The sequence below is a fragment of the Doryrhamphus excisus genome, chromosome 12 (assembly GCF_030265055.1).
Source record: "Doryrhamphus excisus isolate RoL2022-K1 chromosome 12, RoL_Dexc_1.0, whole genome shotgun sequence".
In the NCBI taxonomy this organism is placed as follows: Eukaryota; Metazoa; Chordata; class Actinopteri; order Syngnathiformes; family Syngnathidae; genus Doryrhamphus; species Doryrhamphus excisus.
In genome coordinates, this window is record NC_080477.1 from 9,087,659 (window position 1) to 9,107,257 (window position 19,599).

The window sequence follows — 19,599 nt, forward strand, 5'->3', positions numbered from 1 at the left end:
CTCAAGCGTGGTTTAATGCTGACATGGTGACAAGCCAAGGAGTCCTCACAGGGAGAAAGACTCACGGGTCATTTTAAGGTTTCAACAAAGCATGACAGGGAAACAGTGCTGATTTTAATGTAACCATGACAACCGAGATACTCTATATGTTGTCCTAATTGTTATTTTAAAATTGACCATAAAATGGTTTTGAGGGTGGAGTGATGTGAACCTCATAGAAGTGAGTAAACACACATTTTTATGCTTGAAAATACTTCATTTAGGCAAAAAAATAAGTAAAATGTACTCAAATATGCTTTCTTTTTTATTAGTAGGCCGTATGAAACCCACGGAACTGCATGATTTATTAATATATTTTTGAAAACCTGCCAGAGTGAAGCCATGAAATTTGATCTGCAGAGTGGTGAGGGATGACTGTACTGCCAAACTCTGAAACACCTTTGTAGATGGCTTATGGTAAAGAAATGAACATTCAATTGAACAGCCCTGGGGGACATTCCTGCAGTCAACATGCCAATTGCACACTCCCTCAACACTTGCAACACTTCACATTTTGGAGTGGCCTTTGTTGTGGTCAACCTTTGTGAATAACATTTGAAAGAGATAAGCCTTTTGTGTACATAGAAATAGTTTAAGATCCACTCATGAAAATGGGAGTGATGAATGTAAATAAAAATACATTTGCCCTCCACTCTGAAAAAAACATCAGAATTTCTGTTGATGGAGCGATCATCATGGACAACATTGGACCTGCAGCCCAGGCTTGCGAAGTGATGCTTGAAGTAATCTACACATCGAACCTGGCCTACCCCAAGGAACTAGACACTATTACAACACTATTAGTCATGGGAATGGATGGTAAAAAGCTTTCCCCTAAAGTCCTTGGACTAAAAAACTAAATCGCTTTTTTTTTTTTGTTTTTGTGAACTGCAATGAATACTGGTGAGAGCAACATTTTTTTTTTCAAAAAGATTAGTGTATCTGTTTAAGGTGACCTATTATGCTAATTTTCGGCCTTTTGTATTGACTTGTGGACTGCTATAGAGCAGTTACACACAATAACCTTCACAGAAATCTTTCTAGAGCTTCCAGAATCTGCAACTATTCCAGCTGTATTTCCTTGGCTTTCCAAAATGGTGTTTTTTTTTATTTATTCCACCCACAGTCAGCCTCCGGGCACACTCACCCAGCTGTGATTGGTCCCACTGAGGGAACGCCCACATAAGGAATCCCGGCTCACTGTGATGTCACAGTGACTGTCACAACAGACTCTTTAAAACCTAGCATGGAAAGGCATGCCAAATATCTTTCAGGGCTCACTTCAAAATGCAGAAAACTCCCTTTGGCATTTTTTTTTACAGGAGAATACAACATTCTAACAACATTTATAAGTCAGAAGAGTAGAAAAAGGTAGTTTAAGCAACACATTCGCATTATTACGGCGCCAACAAGTTGCATTTAGCTTTCTTAACTCTGCTGCACCATTATCTGCAAAACAACGGCATGTACTATGTAACACGCTGTTAACAAAGTGATGCATGGTAAGTAAATGGATACCAATAGGATCCTATCATTGGCTGGCCAGTGTTCATCATTCTGTTACATGTTGTTAAGGTTTGTTGTCCCCTGTCATTCACAAAGTTGCATTGCAAAAGCTACAAAATAAGAAACAAGTGGAAACTAATATTTCCCCTTCATGTAGCTAAAAAATAATGTCAGAAAAGCATCACAGTATTACTAAAGGTAGTCCTACACACTGAACTGCCACTAAAATGTAAATGTACGTGTAATGTATGTAATTACATCTCTGGTAGTGCCAATCAAACGTCACCTGCTTGTTAAAGGTTACACTACTCAGGCCATCTAACTGCACATCTGGATGATATGCATATGCACCCCGGAAGGCTCAGCAGCGTTTGTACTGTCTGAGAAAACTGTATAATTTGAATGCTGACAGGGCCATTACGGCCATCTTTTACCGTACTTTTATGTAATCTGTTTTGTCCTTCTCTCTGGCCTCTTGGTTCCATCATCTATGACTTAAAGACAGAAATTGTCTGAATCAAATTGTTCAACAGAGCTGTTTTTGTCTACACGAGATAGCCGCCTCCATTTTAACTGATGTTTCTCATCACCTTGCACGCATGTGTCAAACTGTGTCAATCCGGCCCGCGCTGCAATTTCATCCTGCCCATTGAACTGTTCGGAAAATAGCATTGAGTTGGCTCTTCTTGTGGGCCTTATCAAACAAAGCACTTACAGCCATCTGAGTAAGTAAGCGATTCCTCTGGTCTGAAAGTTGTTGTGATTTTAATAGTAGAAAGGATATTGTATTTAGCATGAAATTCACAACGATTCTTAGTAAGGGTGCCGGATTCAGACCAAAAGTGAAAATTATTTAATGTTACTTGACTAAAAATGTCAGCACTTTAACCGTTACACCTGTATATAAGGAATAAAACATTGACTAGGCGTAAGACAGTCAAAAGTGATTATTTTAGCAACAGCGATGCATGCTGGGGAATGTGGAATCTGCCCATTCCACAGATGCAAGCTCTTCTGGGTTACACATCTCACAGATTGTAATGTTTTTGTGTAAATAGAAAATACTGTAGCTTTTGCCGGACATTGAGAGAATGATGAAGAGGTAGTTTATCAACAGTCATTTTGTTGAAACAAAAAACTAAACCAAAACAACCATTGTCGTACACCGGTGGACTATTAGAAAGTAGAAACTTCAAGCAGGAATGAATGTGCATTTGTGCACATTTGCACATTTGTGCAAATTTTCACTATGATGTTTAAAAAATGTCCATGTGGGTGGGGGATAATGTCCAGTTTGGCCCACCGTCCTTGCTGCCATAACAGAACTGAACAAACTATAGTCAAATAAATGTATTTATTTGTATAATTGTGTTTGTTATGTATTGCATTGACTGGCGACCAGTCCAGGGTGTACCCCGCCTCTCGCCCGAAGACAGCTGAGATAGGCTCCAGCACCCTCGTGAGGAAAAGCGGTAGAAAGTGAATGAATGAATGAATGAATGAATTGCATTATACTCTGACTTTTTCCAACATCGTCTAATTGTGATTTAATATTATGGCCTTGTGTGGAGAAACCTTGAGTAGGTCATGGAAAATTTTAATCCACCACTCTGGTTAGTTGTTAGTGTTGTTAGTAAAGTGTTGTTAATAAGAGGGCGCCATGAGTCAGACTGTTGATATACTCTTATATATAATTACCTTGTTTTCCGATGGGTTGACAAGCTTGTTATGAGCTCAGAGAAAGAGCTATCTTTCATCAATGCCTAGCAATTGGCACTTTAACAGTTATTTGTAGTTCTGAAGTAAAAAAGATGTCACAAGATTTGAATTTAGCCATAAATTATTCAGAGTTGGTTGCAGGGTTCAAAGTTTAAAAAAAGGTAGCGGCTTATACACGGGAATTTATGGTAGCTTGCATTACGCCACTCACCTGTTTTTCAAGTTCATCCAGGAGTGATTTGTAGTCAACTCAATTCATTCCGTTTAACTGTCACAGCCCTTCTAATTATGAATATAAGACTACACTCCAGTATATGTTGTCAATAGGTTGGGCTGATTAAGTTCCTCAGTTTGCATTAACTTTGCTTTAATTCCTTCCAAGTTGTGTTCCAAGTGCTCTTTAAGTGCTGGTTTTTCTTTTCCATCAGGTACTTCACCTTCAAGGGGTTCAGCTGTGTAGCCTTCCATTATGTCAATTATTCTCTGAAAGTAACTAAAGAGACGAGCAAATTATTTTCCCAGTTCTTTCTTCACCATCTTGTCTGCCTTAAAAGAAAGGGCTGCTTTTTAAATTCTGTTTTAGTAATTGATGCTCCTTTTTTAATGGATCTGTTTATCAGCAGTGTGCTTCCTTTAAGGAATTTCTTTTTTATTCAAAAACTGCTCAGTGGTTATCAACTGTCAAGTTCTTTTGTACTTAAGCCAGCCTGCACTTGAAAAGGCTGAGAAGACAGTAGAAGACCCTTTTATCTACTCAACTCCAAAATATTTTCTGGAGTTTTATTTCACGCTTAAACTATTTAGAGGTGCTTGTCAGGCTAGCTTGGTAAACCTTTGATTCCAAGGCTAATAGCGTCAAAATACTACTCAAGACTAAATAGTTCTTAGAAGCAACAATAGCTGTTGCATACCACTGGTCTCTCTCGTCACCTCTGGTACAAACCGTTGCGTAATCATTATTTACAGATATTTCCGTCACGCCTTTCGTTGTCTACTACATTTCCAATGATTTACTCTGCACAACCACCTAGCATCACATAATGTATGTCATAGGTATGCCACATACTGTACATAGTGCCACATACATATCGATATCAAGTCAATTTTGCATCATATACAGTACCACAGTACAGTGTGTTCAAGCCAACTTGTAACTTTAAGTGTTGGGAGGGTTTTCAGACATCAACCAATCTGATGTTACTCAATGGCTGCTTGCTGGCCCTGTGATTAATGTGAAATCTGGAGCCCAGTCGCTAATAGTGGGCTAATATGTGACATCGGCTGGCACTCCTGATTCTGAAGGCCCTGGCTAGACTTCCTGTCCATTGACATGGCAACACACAGGAGCTGAAATCTGATGGAACAAAAAAGGTCAATCATACACATGTACTACTAGAAGCACAGAGCAGCCAAGAGATAGGCTACGAAATCTAATTAATAGACTATTGTGAATAAATGTATACAATTTAATGGAGCAAATACTAGATTTTAAGTCATAAATGTGCATAGGTCAATGCTTTTGATAGCGTTTAGGCCAACAGAGAAGGCTTTGCAGGCCCTGACGGCACACCACTGATATTGTATACAGTACTATTATATACTGTGTATTGTTACTTCTTATATGACATTTAGAAAGACGGACACTCAAATGACCCGCAGTTTGCAATCCCTCCACACACAAAATAATAGCGAAATATGGTCGCCTTTATTAATAGCCAAAATAGCTAAGTAGAATATTCACAGTTGTTCTAATGAATATAAACACAACTGATGCTTGAGTCTTCTTCTGCGGTTTTGGCTCAATGTGGACGGATCGATCCAAATATCAATATTATTGGTCCCATAAGATACCGATATTGCAGCCAATATAATATTGATCTGTTATCAGCACATGTCATACATAGTTTTATTACTTGTTTATTAGCGTGGAATGTCAGAAAAATAAGCAAAATGCCTTTTGTCATGCTCTGCAGCAACCTTATTGGTCTCTCTTTGTTTTGCTTTGCTGTGTGCCTTTGTTCATTGCATCTTGCTATTTCAGACTACCTTGAATGGGTGGAGCTGCCAGACAAACTGCGGTTGTTTCTTATTATTGCTACCCTGTTTTAGTACCACGTATGACAGTACGAAGGCGTAGTTTGGTTGCTTCACATGGACACCACACCACACGCTAGCGTATCTTCGTCATTCAAGACTTCTGTTTGCTTTCCTGGTTGCTACACCTTGTCGGTAGTCCTTAGTTTAGATTACTTAAGTATATATTTTTATGACCTTTTTCCGTGGTACCAATTGGTTGCTTGTTTGTTCATGCAACACGGATTTTTGTTTTCCCTTTTGGCCGGTGCAAATTTAAACACTGTTCTTTCTACTCCACCCTGCTTGTCAGCATTATTTGGTATCTTTATTGACTTTGTGGGGTGACACAAGTGTGTTGATACAAATATTTTTGTTTTGTTTATCTAAAAGTGAAAAATGTCCAAGTATCTACATCAGTGATACTGGCCCTGTACAAAAATTTGGAGTATCTTCCACCTCTAGTTTTAGCAGAAAAATTAGCAGATTGTGGAAGCACAAGACGAGCAAAAAGAAGCAAAAAAGAAAGAAAGACGTTGAGAGAGAAATCCTCTCTCTACGCAGGATGTAGATTGTCAACAGCTATTATTCCAAACATGAGGTAAAACGAGCAAAGACAAAAGAATGAACCACAGGGAATCATATAAAGCCAGTCTGGTTTCAGTTTTGTATGGAAACAAGGCTTCCAAATGGCTGTCAGGACTTATACATTTTGGTGTGTAATACACATTTCCCATGTAACACAAACAAATACATCTCAAATTGTGTTACCTCAACCTTCATTAGAGTAGCAGCACAGCAAAATGTAATTCAGACGAAGCAATCCTACCAGTAAATGCTATTCTCTAGCACCAATTTGCAATAGTCTTTATGATTCTGTTTTGATTTTATTTATTATCCCGGTGAACAGGGGTATGTTTTCTGCATCCTGTGCCCCCAACATATTTTTGGTATTTGCTATTATATTTTGCATTTTCATATGGTGTCGGTTGAGGGGACGTTTCAATTTCCGGTAAATTTTAAGATGGTTTCATTTCATGTCTTAAATGTTGTTGTTTTTTTTTTGGGGGGGGGGGGGGGGGGGGGGGGGATTACTGTGCAGTGTGGTGCCCCCTGTGTACTATGAGACACATTATTTTTTATTTAGTTTTCTTTATTAAACAAGGAATTTGTCCTCATTGATTCAACAATGAATTCTCTTTTGAAGGGCATGCATGTTGCAACATCATGCATGTAATGTGAGTACACAGTGGAATCTGACATTAATGTGTTTGCAATATACTGTATAACAAAAACATGTTTGGAAATTTCAAAGTTTTTGAGTAGTTTTTGACCACTTCCACCTCTTTGGCATGTACTCAAAGAGTCCATATATAGGCTTTCTGTTGACATTTCTTTGTGTGGAGTTCTCCCCATGTTTTCCTGGGTTTCCCAATGGTACTCTGCCTTCCTCCTATATCCCAAAAACATGCAATTGTCCATGATGTACACGTCTCTCCAAGAGTCAACTGGGACAGACTCAGACCAAAATAAGTACAAGTATAGAAAATGGATGGATGAATAAATAAAAATGCACCAGGTAGTAATTGGCATTGCAGCTTCTCAAATGAAAGCACTCCTCCAACTAGTTAACATCATATTTCATTGCTTTGCAATGGAATTTATGTACACACAACTTGTGGCCGCTACACATTTCTGATGTGGATTAAGTCCACGTTTAACAAATAGAAAGGGGAAGGTTATCAGCAAAATTTGGCTCATTGACAAGCTTTATTTATTTATTTTTTGTTTGTGCATCACTGGTCTCATTTAAAGTGTCATGAGGAATGCAAAGGGTGCATCCACACACACTAATCCTATCACATGGTGTTTGAGCCAATTACACACCTAAAGTCCAGCATGTTTGGCTAGTATGAATGCACTAAGCAGTGCTCAACTTTGGAACACTTGAGTCGCTCCTCACAAGTTCTTAATGATGAATCACAGATTTTATAACAAAATATTTGGATCGATCGCCCCGCTTTTACTCATGTTTTAACTGTATTAACGAATGAATGTTGTATTTTTATGTATCTTTTACTCTGTTTACTTGCTTTTATTCAACTCCATTCTTCTGTAAAGTGTCTTTGAGTATTTTGAAAAGCGCTATACAAATAAAATGTATTATTATTATTATTTATAATGGAAATAGAAAATCAAGGGACTCTGGCATCTCTGTGTGGTTTTCTCCAAGTACTCTGGTTTCCTCCCACATTCCAAAAACATGCTAGGTTATTTGACAACTCCAAATTGTTCATAGGTATGAATGTGAGTGTGAATGGTTGTTTGTCTATATGTACCCTGTGATTGGCTGGCAGCCAGTCCAGGGTGTACCCCGCCTCTCGCCCAAAGACAGCCAGGATAGGCTCCAGCATGTCCGCGACCCTGGTGAGGATAAGCAGTAAAAAAATGGGTGGATGGGAACAAATGAATGTGCATAATAAAGACCTGTAATTTAATTAATGCAATCTCATGAGTAAAAATGCAAAGTAAAACTAATCAGAATGATTGGAAATGTAAAAAAAAAAGTCAAGGAAGTTGTAGCAAAACAGAAGTACAGTGTCTCCCCACACATTTCTTATTTACCATTCACATCCCTGCAAATGTATTTCTCCTATAAAAACGGGCTGTTTTTTTTCACAAGTTGGTAATACATTATACATATTTCATAATATAGGTAAAATGTACAGCATACTGTTAGAAAGCCCACAATTGTACATGTACATGTCTTTATGCCTCACTGATGTTTTTTGTCAAGTGTGGAGATTCCACACATCGCAGTCACAGTGCTCTCTATTAAGGTGTAAGTGAGTCAATCGTAAGTCAATATAGATTGTTTAATCACTTGATGGACTTTATGTACAACGAGTGCTCACATTAAGGTTTAGTGTTGGTGGATCAACCTCGCCGCATCATAAACTGATCAATATATTTTGAAGCAGTTGTGTTATGACATGGATCAGTTTTAATGTTTACTACATGGTTTGATTAATTTGTTGTTAATTAATAATTGACACAATTGATGTCATGTGAATGCTTGTCACTCATCATTTATACAATATATCAATGATGTTAACCACGCTGTTCACACACAGAAACACATTTTTCAACCTACCATCCTGTTATTAAAAAAAAGAGAGTGTGTGTGTGCCTTGGCAGGTATGAAGATGTTCAACACCAGCGGATAGCATTTTAGATAGGAAGAAATGCATTCTGGCATCAATTTGATTGCACTTCAAAGTTTGGAAATTGAGAATAAACATACCTTTAAAACCCTTTGGCTATGTTGCCATTGTCTTACAAAGCTAATGTTGAATATCAACACCCCAGAGCAGCATATTTGACAGAATACATTTACAACTAAAGCTAAGGAAATGAGAGGAAGGGAAATTCACTGGTTTATGTTTACTCAGGGACTCATTCATGTGCTCAAGCCAGTAATATCCTGGCAATGTAGGTACTGTAGCTTTAGAAATAAGGTCCCTCCTCGAACAGCTGAGAAGTGTTTATTGATGGGGGACTTTATTGTGTGTGTTTATTGACTTTTATTTATATGTAGCATTACCATGTTCCACACCAAGCCCTCCGGTCCTGCTGTGGTGTTCTAAACAGTGACAACATGCATTTTTATTATTGCCATTTTGTTGTTTTACTGCAGTCGAAGCAGTTGACAGCGCCAAAGCTAAAGTTAAACATGAATTACTATGATTTACATTACTGGCTCAAAAGCTACAGATGACCATAGAATACTTGTGTTGGCACAATGTGTGATCCTAGCTGATCACATGCATAGCTTGCCACTATGTAGAGTTTACAATATTAACAGCTAGAATTTGGCACAATAAAACACAGATTTATGCCAAGGGGAAAAAAAGTCATGAAGCACCACATTTTTATATTTCTGTTTGATGGGAACTTCCATAATAGAAGGGCCCCCAACTATTTCCATTTTGGGACAGGGAGAATGAAAAACAATCCTCTATTTGCATTTATATCTGGACTTGCTCCAAATTTGAATGGGTTCCACTTTGGCACTTTGGCACTTATACCACCCCTCTCACCTCAATGTGTGTAATTTGCATTATACACATAAACCCAATCCTTGGCCATGAATGGAGAACAAAGCAATACCTCTTCATTCTGTACTTCTAACTTCCAAGAAACTGATTTTGTTGTGACCACGCAATGCTGATAAGATAAGATAAGAACAAACCTGGTTTGACAAGAAAGATTATTACCTGGCACACACAACAAATTTGAGTCCGCGTCCACACTGTGCCGGATTAAAAAATAGTTGCATCCAGACGGGAGCTCATCTAGACTTAAGACAAGAAAATATTAGAAGCATGTCGACTGGGGTGGGTCATGTCAGCTGAAATATATACAAATATTATATGGCTCATTTCTGGTGGTGAATTGGTGACGTCATCGTTTTTGTGCCTGCTGTTTACACGAAAATGACAAGCCGGTGTTTTCAGATGTTCTCATTCTGGAAATCATTTTCAGTTAAATATAATACAGTTTCTGTCATGATCGTTGTCGTCGCTGTCTCTCTTTTTCAGTACACGTCTACTAGCAGTAGGCGGGCCGCTCCTGCGCACACTAGGGGTGTGAATCTCAGCACTGAGGACAATTCGATACTTTTAACGACACGTGGAATTTTCTGGCAATACGATGCGATACGATTCACCATCTTCACGAAGCGATATAATGTGATAATCATAGTTCAAATCAATGCAATACGACATGATATGGTGCAATTTCTTGCAATATGATGCAATTCAACATGATGCAAATAAGCAAAGAAAATAATTGGAACTCAGTTTGGTCCTACAAAAAGGATTTGGCTTTATTCCTTCTAGGCACTTGGCAGTAAATTCAACTAAAGTGCTGTTTGTCATTTTTACGATGCACCACTTCTTGATCATTCTTTTTGCCATCTTAAAACAGCAACCACTTTTCAAAAACAACTTTCACATCGGCTATGCAATTACAATAGCAGTGGTTCAGTGGTGGAGTAAAACAATTAAACAATTCCTGCTGTAATAAATACAGTATGCAGCAACAGCAAAGTTAAAGTGACACTTTCAACAGTGCAGTGAATGTTTGCTTATATTCCTGTCTGCAAAACACACTGCTAATATGAATGCAATAGGAGGTAAGCTAATGACGAAAGAAGTAATGGTCACACTAAAAAGATGGTTTGATGATAATAGATTATCCTTGAACCTAAGTAAAACTAAAATCACGCTGTTTGGTAACAGCAGAAAGGACACACACTAGCAAATACAAATAGACGGTGTAGACATTGAAAGGGTGAAGGAAAATACATTTCTGGGGATCACAATAGATGAAAATGTGTGCTGGAAACCTCATATTAAAAATATACAACATAAGGTGGCCAGAAATATTTCATTATTGAACAAAGCAAAATTTGTTCTCAATCAGAAATCACTCCACACGCTTTATTGCTCTCTGGTTCTACCATATCTTACTTATTGTGTGGAAATATGGGCTAATAACTATAAAAGCAATCTTCACTCGCTAAAGGTACTGCAAAAAAGGTCAGTAAGGATAATTCATAATGCCGCCTACAGAGAACATACTAACTCCTTATTTCTAAAATCACAAATACATCAACTTGCTGATATAGTTAATCTTCAAACAGCTAAAATAATGCATAAGGCTAAAAATAACCAATTACCTAAAAATGTCATCCAATACTTCTCTACAAGAGAGGAGAAATATGATCTCAGGGAAGAACTACATTTGAAACACTTATATGCTAGGACTACGTTAAAAAGCCATAGCATTTCAGTATGTGGAATCAAACGATGGAATGGATTGAGTAAGGACCTCAAACAATGCACAACGATGAGCCAATTCAAGAAACAATACAAGCAGTTGATGTTTGCTAAATACAAGGATGAAGAGTCTTGAACCAGTCATGATGTGCTAAAAAAAAAAAAAAAAACTTAAACTATATTAGGAAAGCAGGAAGTGAACAAATGTAACAGTTACTGATTGTAAAAGTACCAGATGAAGGGGTAGGATTTAATAAGCTTTGCTTCTTGCTACTCCTTTCGGACATATGGAACTATGAACTGATTATGTGATGCATTCAATTGTAATCTGATGCATGTTCAAATGAAATAAAACCATTACCATTACCATAATACAGTAGAGAGGAGCAGGCAGTGTAAAACAACTTATACCCTTTTAAAATTGTTTAAAAATTCAGGAAGAAGCCAACTGTTCTGCTGTTCTAATGTCACCTGCTGTGCTGAACACTCGTTCAGAGGGGACGGACAAATAGCTCCTGGCCAATTTTGATAGCAGCGGAAGATCCACTTGTTCTGACCTGATTTGCTTGGTTTTTCCCCGGTGTCCGACGAGGAACTAGATGGGGAGGTGGGGGAGGTGCCGGTAGACTTGTCCGTGTTGTGGTGTCCCCTTTTTAAGGGGGTCTGCATGGTTGTTGTGCTGCCGTTGTACAGCTTCTTAACGTGGCATTCTTTGCAAATGGCGTAAGTTTTGTCGAGCTTTCCACCGTTCTTTGCGAATCCGTAGTGTTTCCAAACATACCATTCAAACGTTGCGAGTGGGTTGAATATAGAAACTTCCTCGCTGCTGCTTGCGTGCGAACGTCCATGCTGTTTTACTAGTAGTTGTGTGTGCCTCACCGCTTCCCTACGTATTCAATACAAAATGCGAAATAATGATGGTGCATTCATTGCACCCGGGAAACAGCATATGGAGTGAAGTTGAACATTAATAAAACGGCGCTTGCATCGGAATTTACCAATACCCACAAATGCATCAAGATGAATCTCGATTTCAATTTCAATTACATCCATACCCGGTGAATGAGCCAATGCCCTCGCATCGCACACATGTGAATCAATGTATCGATTAATATCGATTATTTTCCACACCTGTTTAACCTTCTTGACTACTTAAGCTGCACGGTCAGCTCACCGCCAGATCATTCCTCATGCATGAACTCTCGCTACCCTGTTTTCTGGCTTATTGTCTTACTGTGCTTGTGAGTCCCTGCCTGTAGGAAGTTTCCACTGTGATTTTCTGTTTTTACCTTGTCTTGGTCTGCCCGCTAACCTTTTGTTAGCAGTGTTTTTCCTTGCCTTGTGGTCTTGTCATGTTGTGCCCGTCTGCCTTCTTCGACAGTGTTTTTGGTTGTTGTGTTTTTTCCCTCAGCCTTGTTCACCTTAGTTAGTTATCAGTGTTTTTTGTTTATGTTATTTTGCACTTTTTCCCGCCGTAAGAACACCCTTTGATACAATAAATCTTTTTGTGTTCCATTTCCTGTCTCCGCATTTTTTGGGTTCCAGTCCGGCTCGCGCCTAATTCATGACAGTTTCAGGGCACCCAGAATGCCGTTTCTTTGTTGATGAGAGGCTGAAATGATAAAGTATTTTGCCGTTTTCACCTGAAAATGCTGTGTGGATAGCCCCCTAGATAACAGTTTTTTGCTCAAAATGAATATATGTATGTACGCTATCGCTCAAAAGTGAGCGTACAAGTTACTTCAAGACGTCTCACAATGGTAAGTAGCATTTTAGAGTTAGGTTTTCTACAGCATCGGTAAAGTCTAAACTGGTCACTTACTTATTTTAGGCTGTTTATATTGTTTATTTTTAGATTATTTTTTAGTGTTTTTTTACTGGTTCTGTCCCCTTTGCTGTTGTGCAATGTAAATTTCCCCACTGAGGGACGGATAAAGGTACGTATATCTAATCTAATCTCTTATTGTGGTGGGAAACGGCTATTAGCAACCCCACTGTCTTTATGCACACTGTATAATGCTACACAGACAAGTGCTTTCATTTGTTTCATTTGAAAGGCGTCAGGCTTCAGGTTCCTGGTCTACACCATCTCTTGGGACTTGTGGTCCTCCCACGTAGACACTATTCAGTAAACGGCACAGTGGAGGATGTCATTTTTGAGACTGTTCAAGAAATTCAACCCGCCGAAGGAACTGCCAACAACATTCTACAATGTAAATGTAATAATACAGTCGCTTCTCTGCATGAGGTTTTTTTTTTTGGATTGGCTTCCAAACTGGACATACCTGTAAAGAAGAGGGCAGGCAACATCTTTGCAGAGCGCTCACACCCCATCCGATGAACCAGTTCCTCCCATCAGGTATTGGCGAAACCGAGCACTTTTTGTCATAACAACCAGACACTGAAACAGTTTGTTCACTCAGGCTGTCAGGCTTGAATACTTAATATTCAAGCTGACCTGTCTGCATGTATGTACTACTTTATTATTTATCCATATCCATGTTTATCCATATTTATATAACCAATCATGGCTATTTGCACCCATGAGCTTTGCACTACATACTGTTCTGGACTGTGAATTTGTAACCTGTAACATTGTAAATACCAACGTATTATGCAGTATATCATTCTATAGCAGTATAAATATGTATAGTACTAGACTTTTTTTTGTTTGTATGCACCGCTGGAGCGTACCTCCTCAGCCTGGTGTATGTGCACTGCTGTGGAAGCTCGCATATAGAGGGGGTCATTTAGTGATTGTATGACAAAAATACAGCATTGACACACTCATTTGTTAACACTCCCTGTGAAATATGTGAGACAGGGATGTCCAAAGTATGGCCTGCAAGCCATTTGTAGACAGCATTTTTTTATGGGCCTGTGAAAAGTAAGTACAAAAAGTTGTAGAATAATTTATACTAAAAACAAATAAGTCTCATATAGCGACATAATAATGAATAGAGCAACTTCTGATCAAAGCATGTCTATTTCAGACTTAAACAGATACAGATAGAGATAGTGGTGTACTTGTTCATCCCGAATTTTTAAGACCAGAGTCAGGATGATTGTTCCACCAATATCTGATGTATTGGCTCTATTTTGTCTCAGCATGAGTCTAACATAAACAAAGCTAACATACATAACAACTAACATAACAAAGCTGGAACTAAGTGCAAATGGTAAGAAATACTGTGACCAACACTAAAGAACATAAATGCTGGTAACCTTGTAGAAATAATGTCAAGATCTGACCAGCCAGACCCTCGAGTTTAAAGTGAATTGCCTAAAATCCTTTTGTAGCATCCATTGCAGTGACTTTTAACAGGTTTGGAAGGAGAGATATACAAACAGAAAAGCCTTCCTTTCGGATTCAAATGGTGCAACTATCGAGGGCATGGAAAAGAGCTGCGACTTTGCCCTTGTGTGGTATTAGAAACCCCATAAATATGGAAAAAAAAAAACACCTTTCAAACTGTGTTGGAGCCTTTGCCCTCAGTCGTGCTGGAAAAAATATGCTTTGTATGGTACACCGTGTAAGGTCTTTGCTAGCTTATCATTCTGTGCAACCTCAAGCAACCCAGCTGAATTTCAAATGTGGACTACAATATTTTGTATGAATGCTTAATAGCGTCCAATTGACATTGAACGCTAAGCTGGAACCCGTATGTCCAATTACGACCGAAAATTGTGCATAATCTATGAATATGTACAGAGTATGAGGCTGAGGGAGCAGAAAAGAGAGTCCAGCTCAAGGCAAATAAAAACTAAATATTACAAGCTGGGCCCATAAATCATACTCACATGTTATCTAGTATCAAAATATACACACACACATACTATACAGTACATTATATGCACAAATATATGTATATATATGTATATATATAGTCTAATTTTCTGACAAGAAATGTGTGTTTTTTTTTAAATCTAACACTTGCATAAGGCAATCAGCCGTGTGCATGGCGAGTGTGAGGAAAAGAAGGGAAAAGCTTTATGAAATGCAGAAGCATCAGGTCCACTGTCAAAGCAGCACCAGCTAATCGAAATTGATCCTCACGTAGCAGAAGCACTCAGGAAATCCATCCATTGATAAACACTTTCTTGAGAAAGTCACGCAGTGGCACCAGCCGTGGTTTTTCATTTCCATTTGTGAAAATGAGCCAGCAATTTATTTCTAATCCAAAAATGGTTGCAATGGGCTAAACACAATAGCGTCTGCATTGCTCCTTCAATATGATTTATGGGACAGAATCTCTGTATATTTCGTTGGCGATAATAAGAAAATACAGCAATAAATCTGGAAATGTCAGGCAATTTTGTTATCACCTTGTTGGAATATCTGAATTCATTATGAAAGGAGAGGGGCAGAAAAGAAAAGAGAGGGAAAAGGTGCTGAACACTAAGTGCTGTGTGGCGTTTAAAGGGGAAATTAAGTAGTAGGATTACTTTGCTAAAACCCCTCACAAAAGAAAGTTTATTAATTTCATTTAGGATAGATGTCTGTTTTGTAATAACAATATATACAATAATTGTATAATTATTGGATCTGATGTCTTAAAGGTCCATGGCTATTTATTGGGTCCATCGCATACCGTCATCAGTAATCACCTAGGATGAATCAAGCCCGAAAGTCTGGCGGTGGACATGTTTGTCATCAACGCAAAGGTCACCAAAGTCATGCAGCAGCCCGACACAAATGTACGAAGACACGTGCACACACAGCACACACAAGGTAGGAGGCTGCTATGGAGATCACCAGCTCATTTGTCTCTTTATCAGACTGTGTCTTCTCTCTCCAGAGGAGGTGTCTGTTTGAAGAATGTGCCACGGTTGGGAGGATGAATTTGCATGATGAACTTGTCATTTATTTATTTATTTTTTCCATCAGGCCGCACCCCGCTATCACCATTTCTCAAATGATTTTCCATTGTATGCAGGGCAGCCGCAGATTCACTTCCTGTTTAGGCAATGTCTTAGATCAGTGGTTCCCAAACTTTTTACAGCCGGGTACCTTTTCAGACATTTGATGTGAAGCCACGTACTTAAGAAAATAAACATTAATTCATTCATTTTCTACCGCTTTTCCGCACGAGGGGTGCTGGAGCCTATCCTAGCTGTTTTCGGGCGAGAGGCGGGGTACAGACTGGTCGCCAGCCAATCACAGGGCACATATAGACAAACAACCATTCACACTCACATTCATACCTATGGACAATTTGGAGTCGCCAATTAACCTAGCATGTTTTTGGAATGTGGGAGGAAACAGGAGTACCCGGAGAAAACCCACGCATGCACAGGGAGAACATGCAAACTCCACACAGAGATGGCCGAGGGTGGAATTGAACCCTGGTCTCCTAGCTGTGACGTCTGCGCGCTTACCACTCGAACGCCATGCCACCGAAAATAAACATGTTTATATTAATTAACCTGAAATATTGAACATCATTTCGCATAAAGTTTCACATGAGCACCGATAAATAGATAAATAATCGTCTTCCATACTGTATCTTTTATTCCAGTCTGACATTGGGACTCCTTCCATTGGAATGGGTTGAGTTTGAGCTTCACTTTTTTTGTCCACACACAATGTTTGTTTCTTTCTTTCGGCAAATTTCTGCATATTTAATACCAAATTGAAGGGGAGGGTTTAACAAATAAACAATTAACAATAAAGCGGTATCCCAAGTACAAAAATATTGTATTTACAGCACTTTATGTGTGCCCTGACTTCCAAAATCTGTAAACATTTTGTTGTACTACTTTGGTAAACGTTTTATTGACTGTCACACTATTTCCCGCTGACACGTGGATGTATTATGTACGCTAGCAGCAAAAAAAAAAAAACAATCCGAGAACACTACATCATACATACATTACGTACGCCTCCGGTAGGTATACTACCGGTATCCTGCAAAAGGTGAAGCAAATTAATTCTGAGCTTGCTATCATTCTAGGACCATTAACAAAAGAACTCCAACCAATAGACATTGGTGTAAAAAGGGTGTTCAAGTTGCGAGCGCCGTGAGACTGGTGGATGAAAGACTAGGAGGCAGCACCCGGCGAGTTACGCCACCATAGGTGAATGGATTGATGCATGTGCTAAGGTATCTGCTTTAACTGTTGTTCGAACTTTAGTGAAAGTCGGCATCATTGCTGAACAACCACCCGACAAAGGGACTGACTCTGACAATGATGAGAGGGAGCCTATCCCAGTTGTCTTCGGGCGAGAGGCGGGGTACACCCTGGACCGGTCGCCAGCCAATCACAGGGCACATATAGTCAAACAACCATTCACACTCACATTCATACCTATGGACAATTTGGAGTGCATGTTTTTGGAATGTGGGAGGAAACCGGAGTACCCGGAGAAAACCCACACATGCACGGGTAGAACATGCAAGCTCCATCATAGAACCATCGTGCCGCCCCACATTATTATTATTATTTATTATTATACGGGAGCCAGGCAACGACATTTTGTTGGCAATTTCACTGCTGTGTTATTGTGCAATGACAATAAAGAAAGTCCTATCTATCTATCCATCCATTCATCCATCCATCCATCCACCCATCTCAACTAAACTCCTCACTGTTTTGCTGCTGTTGCCTTATTTTTATAGACCATATGTCTTAGCATGGGCCTTATGTATGGGTTAAGTCTTAAATAATGATTGCTCCCCTTAAGTTGCCAATCGTGAATAAGCAAAGATTCGTTACACTTGAACGGAAAACTCATAAATTCTGCTCTCTCAGCTTTAGATGCAGTTCACATTAGGTTGACAGTACATAGGCCATTTCTGTAAAATGCAAAGCAAGAACAGGAACAGAAGAACATGAGCCAGGCTCTCACTAGTGAGTAAGAAGCAATCTGATTACGGTGATCAGACTTCTTTACACTTTGTCATATGGCGAATGTGTCAAGCATTTTCCCTCTCAGGTAATCATTTCCTGATTGTTCCTTTAGAAACGCACAAGCCTCATTTTCACAGATGACAGCACCTCAACATTCTGAACGTCCCTAAAGCTCCCTTTTAAATCTAGGATGAAAGCATTAGAGATAATCTTAAGACAAAGAATGACTTTGTCATCAGCACCACAACAACATATTTGGAACAGCAGGATAACTAGAGTCTAATTTGGAGGCATTGTGTGCTGGATGTTTGCACCAGTAAATATTACAGCCACTCCAAAACACGTTTACTTGACAGCGTGTTGCCTGCTGAAGGATGAAAGAAGCAGCAAGCCTGTTACAGCCATCTGATGAGAACATTGATTTGGTCCCAACTGCGCAGACATGCTTCAACAAGTAAACACAGCTTTGACACTTTTTGGGGGGGGATGAGTAGCCATCCAGCAATCAGAACATTGCTTGTTTGACTTTGGGTTCCCCTCTCTAGTGGCGCAGGTCATATTAAAATGACCACCATAAGGGATTTTAGCAGTCTTTTTTTTCACAAAATGATTGGATGTTGTGTGGCAATTGAAGTGAAATGAACTTGTTATTGGCATCCCACAAATACCGTATTTTTGGGAGCAATCTATGTGAAAGGCGGGGACGGCTGCTGCCAACATTTGTTGGATCATTTCAATCAAACTCTCGGATTATAAAGTAAAGCATTCCTTGACCACAGTCCTTGTGATGACTAGCGAAGCACTGCTTGCCTGAGACAGACAAACTTTAGAAAATATGTATTCATTCCATTTGATATGGTAACAACATTAAACATTTAAGAATGTAGTGTGTGTAGTTCTAAATGCGTACATGGTGTGGTGTGCCGTCCTCTGCTAGCCTAAACAGAAGCACTGATCAATACTATTTACAACTTCAATTCTAATTCTTCTAAATTCCAGTATTAATTCTAGTTGAATTTTTTTTATTCATTCATTCATTCATTTTCTACCGCTTTGTCCTCACAAGGGTCGCGGGGGTGCTGGAGCCTATCCCAGCTGTCTTCGGGCGAGAGGCGGGGTACACCCTGGACTGGTCGCCAGCCAATCACAGGGCACATATAGACAAACAACCATTCACACTCACATTCATACCTATGGACAATTTGGAGTCGCCAATTAACCTAGCATGTTTTTGGAATGTGGGAGGAGTATGCACAGGGAGAACATGCAAACTCCACACAGAGATGGCCGAGGGTGGAATTGAACCCTGGTCCTCCAAGCTGTGAGGTCTGCGCGCTAACCACTCGACCCCTGTGCCGCCACGTTTTAAAATTATTATCTTCATTTTGTAGTGTATATCTTGACTGCTTTTTGTGTGTGTTAACATTTTTCTCCAATTAGATTTCAGCTTTTATGTGTTGCCATGTCAGTATAATCTGCCCAGTGCCTGCAGAATTAATCATGCTGGCCAATCGCAGATTAATCTAACATGCATGTTTTGGGGATGTGGTAGAAAAACCACGCATGC

The 19,599-nt window shown here is 39.3% G+C and overlaps 1 long non-coding RNA gene across 1 annotated transcript in view; it reads left to right on the forward strand.

The window, feature by feature from the left end:
• LOC131139516 (uncharacterized) overlaps positions 1 to 16,322 on the forward strand; it is a 32,238-nt gene extending 15,916 nt beyond the window's left edge. The window contains exons 2-3 of the long non-coding RNA XR_009132253.1: positions 15,741 to 15,912; positions 15,980 to 16,322. This is a non-coding gene — a long non-coding RNA (uncharacterized LOC131139516). The remainder of the gene's footprint in view (positions 1 to 15,740; positions 15,913 to 15,979) is intronic.
• The last annotated feature ends 3,277 nt before the right edge of the window (positions 16,323 to 19,599 follow it).